This window comes from Cololabis saira, chromosome 9 (genome assembly GCF_033807715.1).
Source record: "Cololabis saira isolate AMF1-May2022 chromosome 9, fColSai1.1, whole genome shotgun sequence".
NCBI lineage: Eukaryota > Metazoa > Chordata > Actinopteri > Beloniformes > Belonidae > Cololabis > Cololabis saira.
Window position 1 is genome coordinate 7383570 of NC_084595.1, and position 25714 is coordinate 7409283.

Genomic DNA, 25714 nt, shown 5'->3' on the forward strand with positions numbered 1-25714 from the left:
AGGAGCATGGTAGGAACCCTTCCACACTAAAAAACTACACATTTTTACGGCTTTGACTGCTTTACGGCATACGTCACTTCCCCCTCCTTCCCGATTCGTAGTCCAGACCAAAGCTGGGCGGGGCGTGGAGCGCAGAGCTCAGCAGAAGCTGGTATCATGGCGGCGGAAGCAGCGAAAAAAACGTTTCGAAAGTTTTATCGGAGGAGGCGCATTATCTGGCTGAAACAGGACGGGGGGGGCGGGGGAGACTTCACTAATAAAACCAAGTTGAACTTAGTGATTGTCAACATCGTCATATTATATTGTTTAGCCAAAAATAGATACATTACCTCTTCGCTATCCATCCTGCAAACGACCGCTGAAAACAGAAAAGTAGTTTTGAAAGTCCGTCCCGTCTTATTTCATTCACTATCAAAACAGTACGCGCTGGTGCTCATGGGAAATGTAGTGTTCTTTCTGGTAAAGCACTACCGCTTTTGTCCAAAGGAGCCGCCAAACTCAACAAAAGCTGAAAGTTACATTGTGCTGCTTTAACAAAGTGGCAAGGGAAAAACTCCCCTTTAGGAGGGAAAAAACCTGGACCAGGACCAGGACCAGGACCTGGATCATAAGGGGGGACCCTCCTGCCGGAGGCCAAAAGAGTTTCGGGTTGTCAAGGGATAAGTTGCCATGCCTTGAGACATGCTATATACTTAAAATCGAACCAATGATGTATGCACACCCTAAACCCTACACAGAGAGCTTCACCCTAAGCTGATGTGTACCTAAGGCAGGGAAAACCTGCACCGCCATCTAGCATTTCCTATAGTAATTACAGAGTAACACAAACAACACTGAGCAAGCATAAATATCCACAGCGACGTAGGTCCTCTACATAGGCTACGTGCCTGGTTGCTATATAGAGCCATAGATCCAACTTGACTGGCTCAATACTGTTTCATGATGTTTTACTGTTCAGCATTAAGTAACTGTAATAGAAGTCAGCACTGTTGCAGCAATAACAAATGCTTGTAGCAATGTCCTGCAAACATATCCAGAGGTAGGTAAGCCAAGTAGCCTTTAATTTATTCTTGAAAAAAACAATATGACTCCTTAAAAGTAAAGTTTTGACGATGATTCTGTATGAGCTTGCAGTTGGGAGTGAGGCGCAACGTTTTTATTGATCGAAGCTAAACTGTCGGTTTTAGAGAATTACATTGGAGCTAAAAGAAAACTGAGAAAAAGGGCATAACCTCCAATTCCTTTTCTGCATCAGCATTGTTGACACCATTAGGGATGTATGAAAACACAAAGCAGTTTAAGTGCTGAGATTTCGGAAGCCACGATCGATGACATTGATTTAAACTTTTACAAAGCTCACTCAAATGAATCAATGATGAACCAGACTGAGTGGAGCAACTTATTCGGCTTCCACAGCTCAGTTGTTAAATACAAACAACAGGACAGGGAAATACACACTTTCAATCCGTTTAAAAGAATAAATACAATAAAATGATGCAGAAAATGGTTGAGTTGACTAAAGAAATCTCCTTCGTTTACAGCCATCCGCCTGTACAATTAGAAAACAATTCAGTATCTTTCCACCCTAATGGCACTGAAAGTCCGCATGAGAGAGCAGGATCAGCTGGCCCGACAAAAACCAAACTGCTGCTACTGCAAACTGCCATCACATTGGACACCAGGCTTAAGCCTGTGACCTGGAAGGATCTCAATCAATCAGGCTATTTGGACATTTTTATCTATATCAGGAGAACTGTCTCACTCTGGCGACCAATGTGAAAAAGAGATAGCTCTCTTCCCCTTTTACAAACCACTAGGTTTAATTAAACTGGTTTAAAGCCTGACAAGCGAGTCCTAGCAGACATGGAAGCATCGCGAAACTGCTGCAAAATGCCAGCCGCATTCACAGCAGAAGCTTTCCAGTGGGTTTTAAAAGTCTTCCAGAAGGGAACCTCTACCTCACCCTGCTAAACGAATGCATCCAGTCTATTTTGGTGCTTGACCGCAGCTAAGCTGTGTCAATTTACACATCAGCAGACTGGGCTGGCAGCAAGTCAGACATGAGAATGGCATCGAGATTCTGGTCAGTTTTCAACAGCACTGGCTCATTCATCAAGATTTCTTGAATTTGTGTTGGGCAGAGTTGTGGAAGAGAAGACCAGGACTGAGAAATGATGCCTTATTGCAAGTGTCAAGCATTGGGGCTCTTCTCGCCCTCTGTGGGGTTGCTGGTGGCCTGGGCTCCGGGTTCTTCCTTGTCGGCCTCTGGTCTCGCGGGTGGCGGGGTTGGCTCCCCCTCCCCCACTATAGATACGCTTCAGGTGGAGCTTTGATAGGATTATTACACACACACACACACACACACACACACACACACACACACACACACACACACACACACACACACACACACACACACACATAGCCACACACACATACACACACATAGCCACACACACATACACAGCCACACACACACACGCACACACACACACACACATACACAGCCACACACACACACGCACACACACACACACACACACGCACACACACATAGCCACACAGACATGTACATATACACACACACACACACACACGCACACACACACACACATAGACATACACACTGGCTTGTTCACCTGCATGCTGCTCTGTAGTTTTTGGGGTTAGTTAGCGGTAGCTTAGCTCAGACCGTGTTCGGATCTCGAGATTTGGGTCGATTGCTGCTCGTGTTTTGGTCGGCTCCGTGTCGGGTTTGTGTTTCGTTTGTGTTTTTTGTTGCAGATTTCCAGTGCTTGACGTGAGGCCTCCGTGTGTTCCAGCTTCCTGGTTTAGCAGTGGATGTCACCCCCCCCCCCAAAAAAAAAAACTGGGTTTGTATGTGTATATATATGTGTGTGTATGCGTGTGTATGCGTGTGTATGCGTATGTATGCGTATATATATATGTATATATATTTAATATAGTAATAATGCACATATATATGCCTTAGGTTTTTACCGGCATGGTATCAACCATTAATATGTGTGCAGACAAGGTAGGTGGTGGTAGGTGGTTTGAGCTTGTCTTGCTGCTGCAGACTTTGGTATTTTACAAGTTCACTGGGAATTCTTCATGGTATTAGAGGCTGCTTGAGGAATTTGTGAGAATATCATTTCAAAAAGCTGCAGTCGACGTGAACCAGATGTGCAGGTAATGCGAGGTATAACGACACTTAAGCACATCAAAAAGAAGAGCATGCAACCAAATTTAAAAAGGTACCAATCAAATCTCAAATGGTGGGAAATGACTTGGACGTAATAAATATATTACTCGATCAAGCTGTTTATATGAAGCAAAATCATTAATGTTGATGCAAAAGAAATCAGGCAGTTATATGCTGAGAATTAAGTCATACAAGTCAAAAGCCCAGCAGCTGCTGGTAGTGGATGTTTTCATAAAAGACTCCTTGTTTGCGTTTTTGAGCCAGCAAAAATAGTGCCAGGAAGGACATTGTGTCTCTTTTCATCTCTGCAATATCCACTGAAGTCCTGATCCACTGCACAAAAGCTGCACAGGCACTTGAGCTTCCAGGAAATTATCAATAGCTGGGAAAGACAGCATCCTGTGGCTCTGGGTGGACCTTTCCCTCTGTTTCATGTGGCTGCCAACGCTCTGCACAGTAAGTGTCTCTGCGTGTTAGTGGTTATTCCATGCAAACATGATGTGATGGCAAACCACAGTCACAGGCCACAAGAGTACACTGTGGTGTCATGGTAATGCAACTTAAACCCCTCTAATTTGTAAAAATCAAGGGGAAAGCCTCTAAACACCAGATGGTTGCTCTGCAGCCCCGAATCGCTGTCAAGAGTTTCCTCTGTTTTTTTGGACGATGATGAGATCCTGTGCAAGTGGGCTTCTGGCAGACGTGCATGTGCAGCAGTAAAAATGTACAAGTGGGGATCCCTAAGTATCCAGAAATGCTAATTGGAGCTTCCATTGGTATGTGCACCAAACAGCAAAATCTAAAAAAAGAAGAAAAAAGAAACACAGCCCAGGGTGAGTCCAGTCATGCTTGCAGTGTGAGCAAGCCGTGAGTCATGCTGGGATGCAGAATGAAAACATCCAAACACCTCGCTGACATGGAAATCAGCTTTGAAAGAACAGAGTTTTTCTAGTGAACGTATCTGAGAAGATGGTGCGGCATTGCATTGCGAACCTGATGTGATTTAAACCTAAGTTGATCAGATTGGAGTGTCACATGTATTCATATTCAACATCAAATATGCAAACAGATCCTGCCGTGTATTACATGGCACTGAATAAAACATAATTTCTCCAGAACCATTCGGTATATAGCGGGAGGAAGGAGGGAGGAGATGCATATTCAGCGGTGGAAGTGCATTATTCCAACGCCGCAGATAATCCCTGGGTAGTTTAGCGTGACTAGGAACGAAAATAACACACAACCCAAACAAGTCATACGACTGCTGAGCTACACTGACTGGCAGACAAACACTTAGAACATTCCTGTCAGTGCTCACAATCCAAACCTGACCTGGATGAATGATCCCTACACATGTGTGATCATGACTAAATCACAGGTAAAATATAAAATTATTTAGATCAAAGCCTAGACACCAAAACTCAAGTGTTGTATCATTAAGAAAGCATTCGATGCCTCTGTCGTATGTTCTCTGACTCAAAAACATTACCCAGATGTTCAATATGGTAATTACAGGTGTTTGGACATTCCTCTGCCCCAATAGCTCAAGTTTCCTCTGTAGAGGACTGGAACACTTCCCAATGACATTAAATAACATTAATAGCTACAAAGCTATGCTGAATTATTTCTTTAAAGTGTGACGCCCCAGGGCCTGCTATGGTTTGTGCTGTGTACTGTGTTGTGTATTTGTGTGCTGGTGGGTAATCTGGAGCTCCCACATGACTTAAAGCAGCACAATGTAACTTTCAGCTTTTGTTGAGTTTGGCGGCTCCTTTGGACAAAAGCGGTAGTGCTTTACCAGAAAGAACTACATTTCCCATGAGCACCAGCGCGTACTGCCGGAAAACTTCTGTCCCCGTCGCTGCATTTGTTTTGATAGTGAATGAAATAAGACGGGACGGACTTTCAAAACTACTTTTCTGTTTTCTGTTTTCTGTTTTCAGCGGTCGTTTGCAGGATGGATAGCGAAGAGGTAATGTATGTATTTTACGCTAAACAATATAATATGACGATGTTGAAAATCACAAAGTTCAACTTGGTTTTATTAGTGAAGTAATTTTTCCTGTCACGTTTTTTTAGAGGGACTTCGTCATAAATTAGTAGTCAAACATACTTACTGACAAAATAAAAAAATACTTTATGTGAATAACTGAATGCCCATTCCTTATATTTTGCAGATCAGCCCTGCACAATTTTACAGTTCTCAGGAAAAATACTAGAACCCAAGACGAATCCCCTGTATGTGAAAACATTCTAATGTTGATTCTTATTGAACATAGAACTCTACATTTACATTTGTATCATAACAATTCTGTCTCTCTTGTCGGACATCCCTCCTCGTCTTTCAGCTCACGCCAGCGAGTGAACGCCGGGCCAATGTTTATTCTTGTCCGGGCATTTAGCTTGTTACTTTCCCGCTTTCTTTTTTCGCCTCCTCCGATAAAACTTTTATTTTCTTGGGTTTTTCCGCTGCTTCGGCCATGACACCAGCTTCTGCTGAGCTCTGAGCTCCACGCCCCGCCCAGCTTTCGTCTCCACTACGAATCGGGAAGGAGGGGGAAGTGACGTATGCCGTAAAGCAGTCAAAGCCGTAAAAATGTGTAGTTTTTTAGTGTGGAAGGGTTCCTACCATGCTCCTCAAAGTTACATAGTGCCAGTGAAGGCGATACAGACCCCTCAGACCATGACAGAGGTTCATTAAACCTGTTGGAAGTTGATGTACCATCACAATGATGATGATGAAATATTAGATTAAGGTGGAAAAGTTACATAGTGCTGCTTTAAGGTTTTTCTCCCACTAGGGGAGTTCTTTACCTGCCATTGTTTATGTAATAATTGCTTGGAGGTTTATGTTCTGGTCTCTGGAAAGCACCTACAGACAAATTCTGTTGTAATAGACGCTATATAAATAAAACTGAATTGAATTGAATGCCTTGTTATCTAAACACTGTTTGCTCTGACACTTGGTCGGCTTGAAGGAGTAAACTTATCAACCTCACAGCAAAGTTATTCCATGTCATCTATGTTGGATATGTTTAAATCGTTTAATTCAAATGTATTTATATAGCACCTTATAAACACGTGCAACAAAAAGTACTTTACAAAATAAAACAAAGCATGAAACGACAACAGATGACAAATAAAAGCAATCACAGGTTCAAACAATGATAAAATACACACACACACACACACACACACACACACACACACACACACACACACACACACACACACACACACACACACACACACATACGTTAAAGTATAGTATTACTTATCAAGTTAAGTAAAACTATTACAACACTGCTCTCATACAGTAAGTATGCATAATAGTGCAACCTAAAATAACCTGAATTTCCCCATGAAGTATGTTCATTAGCTGGAAATGTGAATGCAAAGTGATGCATGTTAAGGGTTAGGGTGGTTAATGTTTGCTCTTGATCATGCATTCATAATATATCATATATATGCATAATATAATAATGATGTAAGCGTTGTGGCTGCAGAAACCCTCGACATCAGTGACATCAGTAAGAAAAGAATAGAAGCTCCAATACACTAAATTATGTATCAACCTCTTTCAGAGAGCAAAACCCAAATACACAGAAAAGAAGAGAACCTCCAGTAAAATACACAGGCTTTTAGTTTTTTGCAGCATATACATAACTAAATATCTAATATCTTGCAACCCTTACCCAGGGTGAAAACTGAAAACGGAACAACAGGCTTCAAGGAACATTCCGGTTCAATCAACCCTAGGCCTACTAGATGGTAATGGAAGCAACTATAGTTGGGGACCAAAACAATGTGAATCAAAGCAGCTTTGAGTGAGAGCAGATTGTGCCTTTGCAGCAAAATGTCAGCACAGGGGCAAGTCACCTACGTCTAAATCAGGGTTCGGCAACCCAACATGTTACAGTAAAAGAGCCATATTGGACCAAAAACACAAAAAACAAATATGTCTGGAGCCGCAAAAAATTCTTGTATAAGCCTTAGAATGCCCTGCTGGTAGAGACGCACAATTTAAATGACATATTTTGGTCATCTAACATGACTAAGCATAAATTACATAGAAACACCAGCAAAAATATTTAAAAAAAAATGAAATAAATAAGGATTTAATCCAGATTTAAAGTAATTAAACCTTCATATTGTTTAGTTTTGATACGTTTTAAGGATTTAAAGTAATTAAACCTTCATATTGTTTAGTTTTTATACATTTTAAGGATTTTTTTTTTTAATGTTTTAATTTACTTTTTTAATTGTAGTTTTCAATTTGTTAATATGTGAATTATTCAAGTTTAATCCACTTTTTTTTGTAAATTTTTTCATTTAATCAGAATTTAAATTACATATTTGGGTCAACCTGTAACAAACATGACTCTGCATATATTACATAGAAACACCAGCAACAAAACATTTAAATAAAAAAGGATTTAATCCGGATTTAAAGTAATTAAACCTTCATATTGTTTAGTTTTTATCCATTTTAAGGACTTCATTTTTTGTTTTTTGAATCCTCTTTTTCCTCAGTTATTTTTCCCTTTGGCCGTTTTGTTTCCAGCAGCCTCCTGCCTGGCGCCGCCCTGCTGGTAGAAACAAGTGTTGCAGGCTCCGACGCAAATCTTCGTTAACAGAAATGTTGACATTTAATATTTATTCCACATATTTTTACAGCATTGGAAAACGTTAAAAATGTTTGTGTCATGTTTGTCCTCCTATAGAAACCACATTAAAACAAAAAATATATTTCCCTCCCCCATTTACTTACAGATTGTGCTCCTACAGACAAACATAGGTATCTTAAATTAATAAGAGTACAAAAAAGATGTTTGTACAAGCATTTCCTTTTATCCACTGCTGTCTTGTTATAAGTCTGTACAAGTTGATGAACTGATGTCTGACACCCCCATCACTGCAGCCTATTGTTAACTCTTTTGAATGCCCCAAAAAAAGTGTGTCACAAAAGGCATTAAAAAATGTTATTCTGAAATTGCTGGTGTGTTCGTTGCCTCAGCCATTTGGCAACATTACATTCGTCAGGTGTCACACATCATCTTGGACATAGGATGACGATGACATGCCAGATTTAAATGATATGATGTCGTGACTGAAACAAGAACAAAAAACAAGAAATTAATGTCAAAAGTTTGTAATTTAATTTCATGATGATAAACTTTGAGGGTGAACTGGCCAGGTCTTGGTACAGCAAAGCAGCCTCAAGCCAGGATTATTACACATTCATACAATGTTCATGGTTGGTTTGAGTTACTTCTGCTGATATGCTGTCTGTAGTTTAGATAAATCCAAACACTTTACTTTGTCTAAAAAAAATGCTAAATCGTCCACTTAATTTTCATGAATATATATATGCCTGCCTGCCCGCCCGCCCGCCAAGTGACAAAGTAAAACAGTTAAAAGAAAGTGGTGACTTTTTCTGCACACTGGCGTAAATATCCGCGCCAATTTTTAAAAATAAATACACTTAATTGTACTGGAAAAATCTCTAAATCACAAAGAAACACTCTTGGATGTAATAAAGATTTTGCTTTTAATTAAATTTCCTAAGAAAAGCGAAATATAAAAAAAAACATACTTGTTTCTGTTTATCTTTGTAAAATGATATTAAAAGTATCTTACATAAGCAACTGGAGCAAACCACTGTGCGGTGCGCTACACGGCCTCCAACAACTGGTCCATTACTTACCAAGGAGTTCACTGGGACACGGTGTCTCCACAAAGCATGAAGAAACACTCATTCCATCCCTATAAAGCTGCAGAAGGGGGTCATCAGCACGCAGAGATTTACAGCGGTCAAGCCCAGGGCCATGGAAAGTTATAGATCCCTTTACCTTTCAAGAGCAATTTCACCACAAATAGGATTAAAACTAATGGCATTTGACACCGCTGGGTCCAACACATTGAATCCATTGGGTTTTATCACAGTGACATTTGGAAAAGGTTGGTTCGTGTGCACGGCAGGCTGCTCAGAGATGCAGGCTGGGTGACATATAGAGGACTCTGGGGACCCAGACTTTTACGGCCAGCTCAGGCGATCTTGCCCCCCCTCCAATCAAAGCTTGGCACCCAACCCGTTCCATTACAGTAACTATTATTGACACTAAAATGCAAATACTACAAATCATAACTCCCCAATGTATATTTTCCACAGGTTTACAGATGGGAGGTGATATTTTTCTTCTTTGTTTCACAGGTCAGGGCCCTGTGGCTTGACGATGTAATGAATATGTGAGCAGTCCTCTCAGTGATATAATGCTCATCATCTCAGGGGTAGGCAAAGTAATACTCTCTGTGCGATCTGTTTACCTCATGAAGGTAAATTAAACCAGGGAATGATTTTCTTCCTCTTTGGCATTTAATTCTAATTTGTATTAACAAGACAATTCAAGGTCAGTAAATGAACGTGCTGTGTTAAGAATGCGAATAGAGTTTGTTGCTGCAGGGATACAGGGCTATTAATATATGCTCAATCAGTAGCATAGTAGGCTACAATACTTGACCCGAATAACAATTTGAGCATTGCCTGAATTCAAAGTATCACTGAATATAGTCTTCAAAATATCTGCTCGTTATATCTAGTTTGTAGTGTTTTTACAACACTGTTAACCCTTGTGCTGTCTTCGGGTCAAGGGAGGAGGAAGGGAAGAAGGGAGGAAAGAAGGCAGGAAGGAAGGGAGAAAAGAAGAAAGAAAGGGAAAAAGGAAGGAAGGAAGGAAGGAAGGAAGAAAGGAAGAAAGGAAGGAAGGAAGGAAGGAAGGAAGGAAGGAAGGAAGGAAGGAAGGAAGGAAGGAAGGGAAAAAGGAAGGAAGGAAGGAAGGGAGGAAAAAAGGAAGGAAGGGAAAAAAGAATTAAGGAAGGAAAGGAGAAAACAAGGAAAGAATGTGCAAGGGGAGAAAAGAAGGAAGGGAGGAAAGAAGGAATGAAGGAAAGAAGGGAAAAAGGAAGGAAGGAAGGAAGGAAAGAAGGGAAAAAGGAAGGAAGGAAGGAAGGGAGGAAAGAAGGAATGAAGGAAAGAAGGGAAAAAGGAAGGAAGGAAGGAAGGAAGGAAAGAAGGGAAAAAGGAAGGAAGGAAGGAAGGAAGGGAGGAAAGAAGGAAGGAAGGGAAAAAAGAAGGAAGGAAGGAAGGAAGGAAAGGAGAAAACAAGGAAAGAATGTACAAGGGGAGAAAAGAAAGATGGAAAGGAGTAAAAAGGAAGGAAGAAGGAAGGAGAGAGCAGGATTAATGAAGGAACAGGAGAATTAGGTCATTTTGACCCGAAGACAGTACAAGGGTTAAAAGGCAGAAAACAAAGTCATCCGGTTTCTGTTGCATCAGCTAATAAAAAGAGAGGTGTTAATATGTGAATCGCTACATTGCAGCCTATAGTGTCAAGCAACAAGCTCCTATCGCTTTAGCTACATTGCACTTGGCATCTTTAGTGACATTGACATGTGAACTGTGAACTAGGAGCCTACGTATCACTCTTGTTCTGAAAATTGTTGCGCTATTAAATGCCCTGTGATCAGCAGTGTGAACCTGAAAAAGTCTGGGGGCAAAATTGGCTCATTGGAAGCCGCCGGCCACAGGTCACCTGGCTAGCAAAGGCTCCTACTGTGACAGCCGCCATCCAGCCAGCAGCCTTTGGAATGTGACGACCCTTTACCAGCTACCACCCCATGGCCAGGATACGCAGCTGGAGGCCAAAGCGGCCTCTGCCGGAGGGCAGATGTTGCTGACTGCCTGCAGTCGGCACTCTGCTGCTTCAAGCTGTAGCTACGTAGCTGCAGCGCAATTCAATTCAATTTTATTTATATAGCGTCTAATACAACAAAAGTTGTCTCCAGACGCTTTCCAGAGACCCACAACATAAACCATTGAGCAATTATTACATAAACAGTGGCAAGGAAAAACTCCCCTTTAGGAGGGAAGAAACCTTGAGCAGGACCAGGCTCATAAGGGGGGACCCTCCTGCCGAAGGCCAGACTGGTGGGTCGGGGACGGCAACAGCACACAGCAGGCAGGTGGAAGCAGCAACGGGATGACCGGGGGTGGGGACCGCAGGCAGGTGGAAGCAGCAATGGGATGACCAGGGGTGGGGACCGCAGGCCAGCACGCAGCTCCCGAATCTCCGGCCCAATCAGCAAGCCCCAGGTTAGGTGCAGGGTCGGGGAAAGGTTGAGAAGGGGCAGGGCCAGGGAGAGGAGTCTTGACGAACAAATCTCTCCCCCGCCTGCCCGGGCCGTTACCCTGCCCCTCTCACTCCCACGCTGCAGGATCCGGTGTTGTGCATTCAGAGATGCTCTTCGCCACCAGCAGAGGATGCTGCACCAGCAGCTAGCCTCAGCTTGCAAAGAACTGGAGTTCAACCAGTCCTTCTTTCAGCTGGCGGTCTTTGTTGGAATGCTCTCAGTCTTTTATCATTTTGGCAACATCGGGATGGATGGAGTGGGGTGGGTTTGGCCGAATGAGCTCCTGCTATAAAACCACACAATTGAAATATCCCAGAGGGTTTGTTCAATTCTTCATATACTAAGCCCGCCAAAAAATTATTTTCATAAAATCTTTCCTTAAAACAATGTGGTTATGCCTCAATTGTAGCTCCACATTTACCCTATAAAATGAAATCGTTTTTCTTTTTGTGTGTGTGTGTGAAAGACATTGATTTTGTAAGATAAAGCTAACTCAGACCAGAAAATGTGAAGAAATTAAGCAATCAACATACGTTTTTGCTATGCAGTTTATATCATATATACATTATTTTCTTAATCTGTGGCTTTGTGCGTGGTAAAGTATAAACTATCAGGAAAACATCTTTATATGCCTGGACTGAGACGGGGCCGAAATACTCAGCGGAGATTCGAAACCTAATTAGATTTACATACAGCTGCAAGGCCTCCCTCATTCCGCTTTCAGCGCTCCCACATGAGTCTGTAAACAGCACTTTTCAAAAATCATTACTTTGGCACACTAAACAGTTTCCACCCGAACAAAGCCTGTTGGAAAAACAGGAATACATTAGCAACCAAAATGAGTTCATAAGCAGCATTTGTGAGGCGGCTGTGAAATCAGCAAGCAAGGATGAAATATCTCAGCTTGTGGAGTGTTCAGTGCTGGCTGTTGCTGCTGTGAAGGATTGTGCTAATATTTGGAGTTATTAGTTCTGCTAGGGTTTCTTTGAGAATGAACGGTGTGGCAGGTCCAGGATGACATCGTTTACGTTGCCACTGGGATCTCTCACGCAGAAAGAAGCTCCAAAATAAATTCGGAAGTTGTGAAAATCACTTGAGAACCACTCGTGTGTATTAAAAACAAGGTTTTTCTTGACATTACATGAAGGACTACAGTGCACGCCTGTGCATTCAGTGGATATGCAGAATAAGCAAATTCATTCACACTTTCTGAGGGGCCTTTTTATTTACACACTGGTGTACATTAAAGCAATGAAGCATTGAAAAAATGATCAATGCATTTACTTAACCTTTGTGCTGTCTTCGGGTCAAGGAAAGAAGAAGAGAAGAAGGAAGGAAGGAAGGAAGGAAGGAAGGAAGGAAGGAAGGAAGGAAGGAAGGAAGGAAGGAAGGAAGGAAGGAAGGAAGGAAGGAAGGAAGGAAGGAAGGAAGGAAGGAAGGAAGAAAGAATGAAAAGAAGGGAGAAAGGAAGGAAGGAAGGAAGGAAGGAAGGAAGGAAGGAAAGGACAGAAGTGAAAAAAGAGGAAGGGAGAAGGAAGGAGAGGGCAGGAGGAAGGAAGGAAGGAAGGAAGGAAGGAAGGAAGGAAGGAAGGAAGGAAGGAAGGAAGGAAGGAAGGAAGGAAGGAAGGAAGGAAGGAAGGAAGGAAGGAAGGAAGAATGAAAAGAAGGAATGAAGGAAGGAAGGGAGGAAAGATAAACGGAAGGAAGGAAGGAAGGAAGGAAGGAAGGAAGGAAGGAAGGAAGGAAGGAAGGAAGGAAGGAAGGAAGGAAGGAAGGAAGGAAGGAAGGAAGGAAGGAAGGAAGGAAGGAAGGAAGGAAGGACGGACGGACGGACGGACGGAGAGAGCAGGAGGAAAGAAGGAAGGAAGGGAAAAAGGAAGGAAGGAAGGAAGGAAGGAAGGGAGAAAAGAGGAAGGAAGGAAGGAAGGAAGAATGAAAAGAAGGAATGAAGGAAGGAAGGAAGGAAGGAAGGAAGGAAGGAAGGAAGGAAGGAAGGAAGGAAGGAAGGAAGGAAGGAAGGAAGGAAGGATGAATAATGGAAGGAAGGAAGGAAGGAAGGAAGGAAGGAAGGAAGGAAGGAAGGAAGGAAGGAAGGATGAATGGAAGGAAGGAAGGAAGGAAGGAAGGAAGGAAGGAAGGAAGGAAGGAAGGAAGGAAGGAAGGAAGGAAGGAAGGAAGGAAGGAAGGAAGGAAGGAGGAAAGAAGGACAGGAGAATTAGGTCATTTTGACCCGAAGACAGTACGAGGGTTAAAAGTCATATATTAAATGTTCCTGACTTTCCAAGGTTCAAAACTGACTCCCAGTTTTCAGGCTGAGCACAACTGTCATTCTTAAAGGCACATAATTAATTAATCAGTAAATAAACGCTTTAAAAGAGGAGGCATACCAGGAGATTATCATTTTTAATTATGATCTTTTTCTGAATAACGCTCTGTTCATAAAGGCAGAACTTGTATGCAGATTAGTCGTGAACTCCAGTGAGGATCAGCCCATCTATCCCCACCGGGGTCAGCCCTGCCCCCCTCACACGTGATCCAATTAAAAACCCTCCCGTTTCTCTGTTACCATGGCACATGACTGCAGTTCTGTAAGGTAACGCTTAACGGCAGATAGAGCCGCGTGCAGAGAGAAGAGGAGGTCAAACGTGGTCCTCACGCAGCACACACATAAAAGAGGTTTTAGGCTACGCAGTCTGACAGACCCAGCGGCTCTGAATCACCATTAAGGTACAATTACGTCTCTCTTTATGAGTAAAAATATCTCCCTTCATGAGCCTAGCATACATACTGTAAGTCACTGAACACACAGAGGAAGCGGATGTTCTCCACATAAAGTACAGTCTTCAGTGGTGCTTGGTTTCATGGACACTGCAGAGCTTTTCCAAGAAGAATAGTCAGAGCTGCGTTTGTTACCAAAAAGGGCTCAAGGGCGTACATACATAACCCCAGTTAAACTGCACAGGTTTAATGATAACATCCCTGATACATGTATTAAGTGCAATGAAGCAAGAGGAACGTTGTACCACTGCATATGGGAATGTGTGAAAGTGAAATCCTTCTGGCAGGATATTATTAATTCAATTCAATTCAATTCAATTTTATTTATATAGCGTCTAATACAACAAAAGTTGTCTCTAGACACTTTCCAGAGACCCATACCCAGAACATGACCCCCGGGCAATTATTACATAAACAATGGCAGGTAAAAACTCCCCTTTAGGAGGGAAGAAACCTTGAGCAGGACCAAGCTCATAAGGGGGGACCCTCCTGCCGAAGGCCAGACTGGTGGGTCAGGGACGGCAACAGCACAGCAGGCAGGTGGAAGCAGCAACGGGATGATCAGGGGTGGGGACCGCAGGCCAGCATGCAGCTCCCGAAGCTCCGGCCCAATCATCAAGTCCCAGGTTGGGGTGCAGGGTCGGGGAAAGGTTGAGAAGGGGCAGTGCCAGGGAGAGGAGTCTTGAGGGACGAACCTTCTCCCCCGCCCAAAAGGGGCCGTTACCCTGCCCCCCTCACTCCCACACTGCAGGATCCGGTGTTTTACATTCAGAGATGCTCTATTAATATGATTGATCAGATATTAGGCAAAAAGTTACCAATGGATCCAAGGTTTTTTATTCTGGGTATGTACGCAACTACGCCAACATTACAAAATAAAGAATCTAGACTTGTAGATATGTGTATATTACAAGCTAAACGTATCATTTCCCTTAATTGGAAAAATGTTGATGGACCAAGAATGGGAAGGTGGATTAAAGAGATGGCTTTAAACATGACGATGGAAAAGATAACTTACATTATTAGACGGATTGTCTTTGATGACATCTGGAGACCTTTTATATACTAATGTTGGTAACTTACTTCAGCAGGAGGAGGCTCAGAGGGAGTAGAATGTCCATGTGGGGTGATATAATCAAAGATTCTCTATACAGAAGATAGCGCATTACCGTTTCTGCCAATGGTATGAAATGGTTTACACTTCCGGTCTCCTAAGTGGGCGTGGCCGCCCTTCTCCCCACATCGTTTTGGAACATACAACACTAGATACAGTACAACTTTCTTCCAAAAAGACTTAAATAATAAAAATAACAGTATTATTAAGCAAAGAAGCAAGTTTTATTTTAGTTTTAAACTTCATTTTATCCGGTGGGAAAACGATGAGAGCCAAATCTTGCGAGAATGTGTTGCTCAGACAGAGACAGGTCTCAAACAAAGTTCATTTTCTTCTAATCTGTCGGTCTGAAAATTGCCATTTTGGTGTCAGAATGTTCAGAAGGTTTGTGGCTTTTGAAAAATGGGTCCCATATTTACTTAGGTTACTATGGGGCGAAGGAATTGGTAATAATCTGTGCTCACGTTCACTTTTCCCATAGAACTCAATAGAATCAGGACCTACTTCCTGTCTCCTAAAGGGGCGGGGCAGTCACGTGACACAGATACAGGAAACCGAACCGTAGTGGGCTGTCTCGTTTATTGAACGTCTCTGATATAATGGCCTGAAAAATGTTCTTGAAATACATCAATGTCATAATTGATGTCAGTATTTGTATGCATGAATTTGTTTGTATGTCTGTATTCACACGGGCATGCGTATACTGTATATCACATCCAGGGTTCTATTGCTATCAGCTGTTTATTTAATGGATATCTAAGTTTACGTGTTTCTTAATCAATACTATATCTATTAATGTTTTTCCCTCTTTTGCTCTATTTTTTTTAAATTATTATTATTCTAACCCATTTTTCTTATTCTTTCTAGGGGACGAGGGGATGGGAGGGAGAACGGGGAGAAAAAGCTTGCTTTGTTGCCTGTAACAGTGACTGATGTTTGACTTGTTGGAAACTGCAAACAAAAATCTAATAAATACATTCAAAAAAAAAAAAAAAAAGGGCTCAAGTTACTACCACTGAACAAATAACCCCAAGAGGTACATGTAAGTATGACAGAGGAAGTTTCATGATTTGGGAATGCCTTGCTGCCTCAGGGCCAGGATCACTTGTGGGGAGAATGAATGCATATATTTACATCATGTTCTACTGAATAACCTCAGGGTGGTTGCCTAGCAGCAGGAGCTGCATGACGCAGTTGGACAACGACCCTAAGCATTGACGTGAATCTTCCAGTGAGCGGCTTCGGGTGGCCTGATGAGAATACAGACCTTAAACCCATAAAGATGCTGTGGAAAGATACCGAGGAAGCTGATTACGTCAGTTATCCTCCAAATGCATCCTCGCTGAGGCACTTATGTAAGGAAGAGTGGTCAAAAATCCTTCTTGAATGTTATGCAGCTCTGGTCCAAAGCTAATGAGAGCACTAGATTGAAGACGCTGCTGCTTCCAAAGGATCTTTAACCAGCTGTTAATTCCTGGGCGTTCACTTACTTTCCCCCTTCTTGTGCTTTGATTCATTTGTTGATGTGTCAATAAAGACATTCAGTTAAAATTATTAGTGTGTTACTGTATTTAAGAAGTCTGAAATGAAAATCAAATCACATTTTAAAGCAAAATGAATGCAGAAAACCAGTAAATAGCATTCACATTCCTCCTATTGGCACTGTATTAGCTTCTTAACATTGAGAAATTTAACTTTCCATTTTCGAAAATGTGAACATGTGGTTGAACCCTGAGAGCTAAAGGGTTGCAAACCTTTACCTCACTTCAATTCTTACTAATTTGTGTTATTGCTCAGTATGATATCAGTTTATACACATTCAGTTGTGGATTTCCCTCTCCAAACTAAAATAAATGCCTTAATAATTATGTCTAATTGATTTAATACACCTCTTGGGAATTTCTTGAAACAGAAGAAATCCACTCCACTGAGCTAACAGGAGAAGCTTTGAACCCATTTCACTAGAAGTGTACCAGTGCTGTTAAGGGCCTTTTCTGAGATTTTCTCTCAGTTTGGCTGCAGACAAACCTGCCAACACTCACTGTGCTGAAAATACATGAGAAAATGTTGCAGCCTCGGCCCCGGGCGAAGCCGGACGGTTCTCATGTGAGCGCGAGCTGCAGGCTGTTCTGGGGCTGCGGTGACTTGAAAGACCAGTTCCGGTGACACGCGCTTCGATGAGAACTGCAGAGAACTGCATCGACTCTGCAAACAACTCACAAGTGTATGACGGCGTCATGGCAACACTTCAGCCACGGGGAACACGTACGGAGGCGGCAGATGATTCACCAGGCTGTCAGAAGGAAAACAAATGCTGATAGTGGATCAGCATTTGGAGAAAAGAGCTATGCTGTTGGTTGTTCATCTGCCATTCTTGGAGATCAAACATTCTCAGGCAGCAGTAGCTGCGGGGGGGGGGGGGGTGTTGATACACAGTACTGGAGTTGAGGAGGGATGAGGGGGGATGGCATCCCCCCTGAAATAAAAACAGTCAAAATCATCCCCCCTGTAAAACTGCCATCCCCCCTTTCCATCCCTTATGTCATTTCATCAATGAATGTGGTTTTACTGCTATTTCAACATTTAGAGTCATCACCAGAAAAATAACACCAGAAAAATGTGACAATTTTCACCTGTTTCAGGTAAATTTTCACTTGAAATAAGTAGAAAAATCTGCCAGTGGGACAAGATTTATCTTCTTATTACAAGCAAAAAAATCTTGTTCCATTGACAGATTTTTCTACTTATTTCAAGTGAAAATCTACTTGAAACAGGTGAAAATTCTTGTTTTTTCCAGTGATGAGTCTTGTTTTAAGTGTAATGAGATTTTTTTTACTAAAATGAGACACTGATAAGTTCAGAAAACTGTTTTTTTATTGTTGTGTTTTGATGTATTTGATGTAAGCCCAGTGGATATTTAAAGCTTACAGAAGGCTGCATTTAACTGCTGCTATGTCATTCCCACAGTATTTCTGCAGGTGTTTTGGTCAGTGCTATTATTTGTAATATATTATATTATTTGTAATCAGCACAAACTATCTGTCCCCATATGATAAAATCCACCATCCCCCCCTGATTTTTTTTTTACAACTCGAGAACTGTTTCTACAGATTGGTTGGTTTCAGATAAAGGGGTAGTGTAGTTGGGGAGGTTGGACACCAGGGGGCAGTGCAGGTCTTCTCTCGCCATCGCCCTCCCCACCTACATCCTGAACAATGATGTAATCCTTTTCATACCATTATATCACACGGCACAAACAGGCTCTTTGCTCCCTTCCATGTGGATACACTTTGATTTCCAGTGATTGCTGATAGCATTGTTGCGGTTATCTCCCGCCCCTACGTGGTTATCTCGTATTCATAAGAAGCCTCGCAGTGTCTCTTTAATCAAATCAAAGTCAGAGCTGATTCTGCAGCACAGCGCTGAGACAAGCTGTCCCAGCTGGCCACATATTCACTGACGCCGTCCTCTCATGGATTTTAAATATGGCCGTGACCTTAATAGTAATAAAAAGCAATTCTTGCAGCTTTAATCCTGCACTCTGCTCTAACTAGCTCTTAACCTTTTCTGCCACAGAATAAACGCACTTGGAGGGAAAGATGTGGATATCCCACCCCTTAGATGACTGGTAAAAATCAACGCCTGATAATATTATTGGCTCAGCGGCAGATTACAACAGGAGGAGAGCATCTGCTGCAGGGAGAAACAGTACGATAGCTTCCTCCCCGGGGAGCACTGGCTGTAAAACACCATCAGAAATAGACATGAGGATGAAGATAACCAGGCTTTCTTGAAGAAACATACAAGCATCAAAATCACAATTCTCCCCGGAGAATGACAGGAGTGATTCCAGCCCCCACACGTAATTGTAAACCCGTGTATTCATTTAATATATGCATCACTTGTTTTCCTCACAAAAAAAACAAACAATACTGCTCGAGTCCATACTTTAGATAGTACAGGTTAAGTGCTTGGCATCTCTGCCTGCTGCACCTCCTCCGGTGCACTTTGAGGTCAGCTGCAGGGTCTTCAGCTGGTGCCACCGTTCACTGATGTTTCGCCACCTAAGCCAGGACACCTCCCGGTGGGGGGGCAGTGGCTTTGTGGGGACGTCTCCCTACGCCACTCCCTGCAACTGACCTCACTGGGGTGTTGAGCCCCAAGTACTGTCCCTCCTCCGTAACCACATCCAGAAACTTGCTTTCTCTGCCTCCTCTGCCAACTCCTTGATGGCCTTCTTCAGGCTGTGACCGGTGATTCCTGTAGTACGAAGGAGCCAGATCACAGACCCCCCCACAAAGCCCCTGCATCCGACCTCCACCGGGTGAATAGTCGCGGACCAGCCTCCTGCTCTGCACTCCTCCGCCAGATCGCTGTACTTCGAACGCTTGAACTCATGTGCTACTGGTATCCCCTCCTCCCAGGGCACAGTCAATTCAATGATTAGGACTTTCTTGGCAGCTGTGGACCACATCACAGCGTCCGGCCTTAGCGTTGTCTGTGTGATCTCAGTTGACCAGCTGCTTGTCCAGGTCGACGCGCATTTCCCATCTCTTTCCAGCGGTAAGCGGACGTCCCGATCTTCCGGTCACTTTCTTCTGTCCTACCTCTCCTGGTTTGATGAAGGCAATGTTTTGCCGATGGGGATCGGAGGAGTTGTTTGCCCCGACTCTGTTATCTCCAACTGGTCTGCCAACTTCCGCAGCACCTGATTGTGCCGCCACCGGAAGCGCCCCTGTGTCAGCGCGATGTTGCACCCTGACAGGATGTGTTGGAGACCTGCATTGTCCTTGCTGCACAGGGAGCACTTGCCCTCGCTTCCGAACCACTGGGCAAGGTTTCGGGGGCATGGAAGGGTGTCATAGGCTGCCCTCACGAGGAAGCTGAGTCATGACTGTGGAGTTCGCCAGATGTCAGCCCAGGTTGATGGTGTTGTCCCAGCGAGTCCATGCTCCTTGTTTACCCTGGGACACGGCCTTGACGAGGTAGCGGTCCTTCTCCACTTGTGAGACCTCTTCCACCACCATGGTCTTCCTCTGCTCCCTTGTGGCTTTGGACCAGAACTGGACAGGCTGTCCCCAGCCCAGCTCTGACTGGCTGTCTCGGACTCTTCCCAGGACCTTCTTGTGTTGCAGCCTGGAAACAGCTTGCTCCACTTCATCGTGGGCTTTCCACTTCCTCCCGGTGTGAACAGTCACCTCTGCACCCTTCACTGCTTCGTCTCTGGATTCCCTCAGTTCGAGTACAAAGCGGGTTTTCTCCTGCTTGTATCCAAGGCTGATTGACTTCAGAGGAAGCTGCAGGATGTTCTTGCCGAAGAGGCCTGTGTCTGAGAAGCAGCGGGGGAGGCCCAACCACTTCCTGATGTACCTGTTGGCTGTGCCGTCCATCTTGCTGACCAGGGAAGATGGAATTTCCCCTACTTCAGCGGCCACATCGCACGCTGGAAAAGTGTGAAGTGGTAACACCACACCTTCAGTTTCCCAGGAAGTTGGCTGTTGTCGATCTTTGCTAGCCCCTTACTCAGCTGTTTCTGAACTGTCCGCCCAATCTGCCTGTCCGAGAGCTCTGATGTATACTCCCTCCCGAGGCTTCGGATGGTCTGCTCTGCCAGGAGTGGTATGTTCTCTCCTCCAGCTGTGGACTAACATAAAACGTGAGAACAAAAAGGAAAGTTCCTTCATAAAAATGCATGTGCATGAAACACACTAATCTATATATATATCGATATATATCTATATATCGACATATATAGATATATATGTATATATTTAAAGTGTAAAGGATATTCAGATCAGACTCACTTTTTTTAAATTCTTGATACGATTTAACTTATATTACAGTTATTCAGGATTGCATTTTTAAAGGAGTATAAACCTCAAGGAACCATAAAGGAATTCTTAGTCCTTGAGCAAGTCGTATAGCCTTAGTAGGTAATGTCAGTTATTTGCTTTTCCTTCACATTTATATTGTAAAGCAGCTTTTAGAGCTGTGAATATAAAATCTTAAATAGACTAGCATTTATACAGTTTTTCTTTTAACGCTTGATGACCAATCAAAGGTCTTTTACACTACGGGCCCCTCTTGCTTCACCCTTCATCTTCAGCTCATAGTTATCTTTAATCTTTTCATTTTTGTAAGCTATCAAGATCCAGCTTCATTTGTAGAATATTAATATGTTTAAGTTGCAGGATCTTCAAAGGGCGAAAAAGAAAAAAAAAACAGAAATCTCTCCCAACATCTTTGTGTATCGGTGGCTTTCTCTCTCGGTGGAACTCACCACCCACAAAGGTTAATGAGCTTAAACGCGGCTCACAGCGAGCTCATTAAAACAGACCACAGCGGCTGGAAAGAGGAGAAGAGAGGGAGGACTGGTGGGGAGTGGATGGAAATGTGAAGGTGTAAGGGTTGGAACCGTGCTCCAAAACGCATCTCCACTCAGAAACACGTGGTTATCCAAGGTGTGTGCAGTTTCTTTTTTTTTTTTCGGGGGAGGGGGGGGGGGGGGGGTGACATCTACTGCTAACCCAGGAAGCAAGAACACACGGAGGCACACGTTGAGCACCTGAAATCTGCAACAAAAACCACAAACGAAACACGAAACCGACACAGAGCCGACCAAAACACGAGCAGCAATCGACCCAAATCTCGAGATCCGATCACAGTCTAAGCTAAACTACAGTGATTAACTAACCCCAAAAACTACAGAGCAGCATGCAGGTGAACAAGCCAGTGTGTGTGTATATGTGTGTGTGTGCGTTGTATGTATATGATTATGTGTGTGTGTGTGTGTGTGTGTGTATACATGTTTGTGTATGCACATATCTATGTGGCTATGTGTGTGTGTGTGTGTGTGTATACGTGCGTGTGTATGCACATGTCTATGTGGCTATGTGTGTGTGTGTGTATACGTGCTTGTGTATGCACATTTCTATGTGGCTATGTGTGTGTGTGTGTGTGTATGTATGTTTGTGTATACGTGCGTATGTATGTACATGTCTGTGTGGCAATGTGTGTGTGTGTGTGTGTGTGTGTGTGTGTGTGCGTGTGTGTGTGTGTGTGTGTATGTATATGTCTGTGTGGCTGTGTACGTGTGTGTATGTGTATGTGTGGCTAGGTGTGTGTGTGTGTGTATATGTGTGTATGTATATGTCTGTGTGGCTGTGTATGTGTGGCTATGTGTGCGTGTGTGTGTGTGTGTGTGTGTGTGTGTGTGTGTGTGTGTGTGTGTGTGTGTGTATATGTGTGTGTATGTGTGTGTGTATATGTATATGTCTGAGTGACTGTATGTGTGTGTATATGTGCGTGTGTATGTACATGTCTATGTGTGCGTGTGTATGTACATATCTATGTGGCTGTGTGTGTGTGTATATACGTGCGTGTGTATGTACATGTCTGTGTGTGTGTGTGTGTGTGTGTGTGTGTGTGTGTGTGTGTGTGTGTGTGTAAATGTATATGTCTGAGTGGCTGTATGTGTGTGTGTGTGTATGTGTGTGTATATGTGCGTGTGTATGTACATATCTATGTGGCTATGTGTGTGTATACGTGCGTGTGTATGTACATGTCTATGTGGCTGTGTATGTGTGTGTGTGTCTGTGTCGGTGTATGCGTGTGTGTTTGTGTATGTATATGTCTGTGTGGCTGTGTATGTGTGTGTGTATGTGTATGTGTGGCTGTGTATGTGTGTGTGGCTGTGTGTGTGTGTGTGTGTGTGTGTGTGTGTGTGTGTGTGTGTGTGTGTGTGTGTGTGCGTGTGTGTGTGTGTGTATATCTATGTGGCTGTGTGGGTATGTGTGTGTGTGTATGTGTGTGTGTGTGTGTGTGTGTGTGTGTGTGTGTGTGTGTGTGTGTGTGTGTGTGTGTGTGTGTGTGTGTGTGCAGTATATGTGTGTGCAGTTTCTAAGCTCAGACAGAGGTCAAGGGGCAAAGGTCAGCTTTGTCGTGGAGCGATGAAAATTGTCCAGAGTGGTTTATGTCTGTGATGCCCGAGCTGATTCTCAACCAATCGACATTCAGCTTCAGCTTTCCGAAGGCGTCCACGGTTTGTCCGCCTGGGTTGGTTGGATGCCCAGAATCCTTCAGGCTGTGTGAGGGGAGGTCAAAAAGAGAAAGACACCTTTGTTTTACCATAAATCAGCTCTTAGTCACCCACAATTAAACCAATAAGAATGTGCTTCTATGAATATCTGGTGGAGAAAAAATGGAGAGAGAAATCATTAATGAGCTGGCACGCTGGAACAAAATCAAAATGGAGAGTGAGTCATAATCAAGCCCACATTTCTCCTCCAACGCTTTTGGCAGATTTGTCACTGCAGCAGAAGTGGATACAAGTAATGGAATAAGAACAAGTTCAGACTTTGTCTCAAATATTAACACTTAATTAGAAGACGCTTAACTTGACACTGTGAATGAGGTGGACGAGCTGTTGGTTAATTGATTCAACAAGACAAAAAATATAGAACTTTATACCATCACCTACATTAAATATTAATATTTACCCTTTACATACATCAATTGTACCATTTGGTACATTCTGGCAAATAGAGACATATTGATACTATAGATTAACCAAAAGAGAACAGGTTAATCATTAGTTAGATACAATAAAGATGTCCAGGACATCACTGCAGCAAACTGCATGGAGATCATATATAACAAAAAGAGTTAACCATAACCAAAGTAACTAATGCAGCAGTTCATAACAAATATAATCTCAGGAGACTTTACAGAGAAGTTCAGAGTAGCAAAACGGGCTCGACAGTCCAGTTCTCTTCACATCAGCTGAAAGGAGTCCAGCTCAATTCAAGTAGTAGTAGTAGTATCTCCATCCATCTACTTTTCAGTTTGATACAGTTAATTTTTAAAATCTTGCCCAACTAAATAAAAAGAAACAGTAGCATCAACTCGTCTCTTTCGTTCAGTCACCTGTTGCATCATAAATAAGGCAGCGACATTGTGTCACGGGTGGTTGTCTGAGGACCCAGATGCAGGAGAGCGAGAGGCAGGAGTTCCAAAAATCAGTATTTATTGGAGCAAAAACACAAAAACAAGAACCAAAAGCGCTGCTGGGCAGGATCAAAAGCAGGCAGAACAGAAACAGGGATCCAAAAACTACGGGACAACATGGAGGGAGCAAACAGTACGGACTGACAGGGAGCAGGGGAAGACGAGACCAGATATACACAGGGGATAACGAGACACAGGTGTGAACAATCAGGGCAGATGGAAAACAGGCGGGGCAGAACAGAAAACACAAACTGGGGGAAATGTCAAACACTGACACATTGTTAATGTCATCAATGGCATGCAGTCGTCTATAAAAGAAACCACAGCCTCTGCCGCACATGAAAGGTTTTAGATATCAAGATTGATAGCTGGTTGGATAAAGTAACAATTTACTGGGTTATATATATATATATATATATATATATATATATATATATATATATATATATATATATATATATATATATATATATATATATATATATATATATATATATATATATATATATTTGGTGTTGTGCCTCTTTAATGGGACCTTCATGCCCTTTCACGCAAAACTGTGAAGTGCCTGAGGCGGGGAGAGCAACAACAAAGGCCCCTCTCCCATATGAAAGAACAGCAGCATCAAAGATGGACATGACATTAATTAAGTCAGACACAGTAAAGAAGAACCGTTGGAGTGGAGGTGGATCGGCTGCAGAACGGCTCACCGAGGAGGCGGCGAAGGTGCACGGATGAACCCGATTTAAATAGAGCGTTCTGTGTGAGATTTACCAACAGAATACATAAAAAGAAAATAGCTGATCGATCGGGTAATGTGGGCTGCTGCTGAGATGAGCTTCTCACATGAAGAATGAGCATGATTATGTGGTCTGCCAAGTGTAATGATTAAATTGATTGGTTATTATTACCTAAAAGCAAAGTCTGTGGAACGCTGGTTGTAACTTAAATAAATATCAGATAGGATTCTGTGAGTAGATAATGCAGAAAACCCGATAAGTTGTACATTACAGACTTCGCCTCACTACCATTTCCCATTAAGAGGCTCAGATAGATTTAAAGGAAGAAGTATTTAAAGAGTCTCTAATCTTTTTTATATGCAAATGGTTAGAGATTACAAAGCGTCACCACTGTATAAAGCAAAATAAAGGGCAGCCGTGACGATTTCAAGCCCTCACCAAAGTGTAGTAGCTGTGTGCAGGTGGAAACAATATAAGGCAGGAGAGCGAGATCCCATCACAAGGTCTCACTCGATATTTACGTGCAGAGACATGTTGATGCCAGGAGTGAAAAGAAGAGCTAGCCCTCGTGATGGATGCTAATATCACATTTAACAGGGCTTTTTACGGTGGTCGACAAGGGCCAAACGCACTGCAACGGCCTAATGCGTCTCAGTTAAGGAAAACGGCTTCAAGTACAGA